Genomic DNA, 4198 nt, shown 5'->3' with positions numbered 1-4198 from the left:
TTCCTGATATACCTCTTCCAAGTGCTTATTTTTGTGGAATCTTCATTAAACTAGTTCATCCTTGTTGATTGTAATATTTTCCAAAAAACTAACTCAACTGCCATCAAGTCAATTCTGAATCATAGTGACCCTATAAGACCTAGTAGAACTGCTCCATAAGGTTTCCAATGCTGTAAATCTTTATGGAAGCAGACTGCCTCTTCTGCTGGTGGGTTGGAACTGTTGACCTTTTGGTTAACAGCTGTGCTTTAACCACTGTGCCACCAGGGTGCCTGCAGTAATATATAGCTATCTCAAAAGGTCTCATATTTGCAGTCATGGAGATGTCTTAGTACACTCTCTTATTTAGACAATTTTTTGTTGAATTTCTCTCCTTGAGTCAACCATATTCTAGTAACCGTTTTCTGGTTTTTCAATGCTGAAACAGTCATGTTCTTCAAAAAGAATTTTTTGTCAGTGCTATGCTTAAGAGGTCTGCATCTTCCAATGTGCTCTGTAATGACCCCTACTAGTCACTTACCAATAGCCCAGAAATGTGTCAGCCTTGTTGTCTGCCCTGAGCAGCTCTGTGTGATCAGCCCTCTGCCCCTTTGTGTCCTGTCTAAATTGTGATGAGGTGAGGAGGGCTCTTACCTCTTTTCTAATATGAAATATATTTTTATGATTGAGGCTCCAAAGTGAAAATAGATTCCCCTTTGAACAGAAACATGAATGTCATCCTGCTTTTTGGTTAATTCTATTAAGGGCCTGCCGTGGCTGCTTAGCTCATTTAAACTCACTGCAACGTGACTTGCATTTTAAGGTCCAGTGTGTCCTGGAAAATATCCACTGAGAGGCTTACTAAAACATTATTCCAAGTTGAAGCACACTGGGCAGCACTGCATAGCACAGCCCCCTTTTGGAAATTCTTACTGCACATTTGGGACTGAAGTGTTCTGGAATATTCTGTAGAAAAACTACTTGGCTTAATGGAGAATTTCCCAACTTAATTTGAGCTGGCAGTTTTGTGTTTTTTTTTTTTTTTTCAAAACACCTATTTACCTCTCATGGGACTTATGCCTGTGGGGCACATTGGGAAGGCTGGTATAAGATTCGAGGGTGAAAAACACTCTCATATAGAGTCTCATCTAAGCATGACAACATTCCTGAGAAGTATTCAGCGACAAGAATCTGATTTTACAGAAGAGAAAACTGATTCTTCAAGTAGTTAAGAAACAGAGACTGCTTTCATGTTGCCAGGATCTGGAAAACTATCCTGTAGTCTGAGAGAAGTGCTGACATGGCATGGTGTCTGTGAGAAACACAAATTTGGTTTGCTCAAAAAAGGAAGTCAATCTGCTCAGGTTCTGTGTGTGTGTGTGCGTGTGCGTGTGTGCTAATTTTGGCTACATAGGTTTGAGTTGGTCTCAACTAAGGTTCTGGAAAGATGGGGATGGGTGGTTGTACTCAATTCATGGTCAATCACCATAGTCAAGTTCCCAGGTCAAATCCCCCAGACCAATGCTCTCAGGGCCTCCAACCTTATAGAAGTCATTATGTTTTGTGGCCTGAGCAGTAGAAGGGTGACTGGCTTAAGTACAAGCCTAGAAACACAGACCCTCTTGGTACTAATCCAGTACCCAAAGTGCTTAGGAAACTTTAAGGGAATCTGGACATCAGTCAGAGAAAACAGCCATTGGCTTCTTCCTATCTCATTTTCTTCTTGATGCATGAGAATTATGGTGCCACACTGAACTGCATCCTTTACATAGGCAGCCTCAGTTGTTGGATGCAATCTCACCAGAAATTCATGGCAGAATCTTTCTTTGCAAAAACTAACACCAAAGGAACATGTGGTCTTAAAGGTTTCTCCATGTCAGTTAGCAACTGAAGTGGCTGAGTTGCTACTGCAGGGTATTAATAGACTAAAATATTGTCAAGTTGGAAATATCCTCCATATAGGCTTTTCAGTGGAGCTCTGGTAGCATAGTGCCTAAGGCACTTGACTGATAACCAGGAGGCTGGTGGTTCAAACCCACCAGCCACTCATCGGAAGGAAGATGGGTCAATCTACTTCTGCAGTGATACTGCCTCGGAAACCCAAGGAGGGGTTGCTATGAGTCGGGTTCGACTTGACGGCATATAACAACAACAACAACAGGCTTTTCAGAGCTTCTGTTGATGGAACTTTAGCAATTCAATTGTTTTTTTTATGACTTGAAGTGATCTTTTAAATGCAGTTTCATTGTTTTCATAAACAAAAGATGTTCCGAATGGAGACGTTTTACCCAAACCCAAATCTGATGAATATTTTTACATACGTATTATATAAGCGTTTTAGCAGGGAGAGTCATGTTTTCATCATTTCTAAACTTATCCTAATGATTCATAGAAACTGAAGACTAGATTTCTGTGGTACCTGTTTTTTCTTCACTAGCTGATATGTATGTTTATAGATCTGGAAGGTTTGGTTTAGAATCCAACAGAACCACATAAAACATCAGGTTAAATCCCTCTATAGTTTGATACATTAGTCCAGCTATCTAATGTGGAGAAAAGGAGTGTATTGTTAGGGTATCCTGAGGTATCTTCACATCACAGTAATTGGGCAAATAAAAAGATCTGACAGATATTTTTCAAAGAAGAGAGATTTTGTTTTGATTAGGATACTAATGAAGCCTGACTGTTGGTGCTAAAATGGATTTGAAGCTCCGATGCAAATAATTACTATCGAGTCTGGCTGCCTGGTCACCACCTTCTATTCTACTCACTGTTGTTCATGTTTCATACATCCTTCTACTCTTTTCCCATTTAAGACTGAATTCTGCATCATACAATTAGATTTAAAATGTGGCACGGACAACCACTCAGGAAGGGATCAAATCTGGAGAACCTGGATGGAGTGGGAGGAAAAACGTGGAGCAAAATTCCAAAAACTCAATAATGACCAGAATTACTGGCCAGATGAAATCTGGCGAGTCTCCCAATACTATGGTCCTGGAATATATTTTATGCCTGGAATAAAACTCACCCCCAGGGGTGGGCTCTCAGTTCAATAGTTAACAAGATGTACACGCAGCCCACTCAACTCAGAACGACACACCTACATACTCTATGGCAATACATCCTTTAGAGCAATAGACCATGGGACACCAGAGGACCAACATTCAAACTGAGGAAATGCAGGACAAATAGGAGTGCATAAATATGAGGGGCACAGGGGGAGGGCTACAAGGTAGGGAGGGGAGGAGACTGGGATAGGGTTTGACGTGGTGAATGGGGAATGAAACTAAATGTACGGGTTATGTTGAATGTAAAACAAGCTTTTAAAATAAAAAATAAATGTGGCATGGAAATATTCTTAAAAAGGATAACTGAGTTTAGATCATGTTGTTAAGTGTTGTTGGGTGCAGCCAAGACAGGTCCAACTCGTAGCAATTGCATGCACAACAGAATGGAACACTGCCCATCCCTGTACCATCCCCACAATTGTTGCTGTGTTTGAGCCCTTTGTTGGGAGCCATTGTGTCAATCCATCTCGTTGATGATCTTCCTCCTTTGCACTTTCCTTCTACTTTACCTAATGTGATTTCCTTCTCTAGGGAGTGGCTCCTCCTGATATGTCCAAAGTAATTGAGACAAGTCTCACCATCCTCTCTTCTAAGGAGCATTCCAGCTGCAATTCTTCCAAGACAGATTTTTTCATTCTTCTGACAGTCTAGGTTATATCCATTGTTAAGTGTAAGAGCTAAAATAAAATCTTTTTCATTCCAATGCAGTATTTTCCTCTTCTACCATATTGCCTTCAATGCTGATCAAACCCAGTAAAATGGGGGATAACAGTAATGTTGAGGTAAAGTGTGCAGGGCAGAAAGGGGATTGATGTAGCAAGAGCCACACTGTTGTATTCAAATGTAGCTTAGAAAACTTGTGGAGGATAACAAATTGCAGAAACTTCATTTTCTCTAGAGCACAAACAAACGCATCAAGATGATTTCAGTGGCAGAGTATTAAATTACTCATATTTAGTTTGTTGTTGTTATGTGCTGTTGAGTTGGACCCAACTCATAGAGACCCCTTCTTGAGTTTCTGAGGCAGTATCACTACGGAAGTAGATTGCCCAAACTTTCTTCTGAGGAGTGGCTGGTGGGTTTGAACTGCCAGCCTTCTGGTTAGCAGTCAAGTACCTTAGGCACTATGCTACTAGAGCTCCTAATTA

The sequence above is a fragment of the Orycteropus afer genome, unplaced genomic scaffold (genome assembly GCF_000298275.1).
Source record: "Orycteropus afer afer isolate SDZICR_OR568_19922 unplaced genomic scaffold, OryAfe1.0 scaffold00207, whole genome shotgun sequence".
Taxonomy (NCBI): domain Eukaryota; kingdom Metazoa; phylum Chordata; class Mammalia; order Tubulidentata; family Orycteropodidae; genus Orycteropus; species Orycteropus afer.
Note: the sequence above shows the minus strand (reverse complement) of the source record.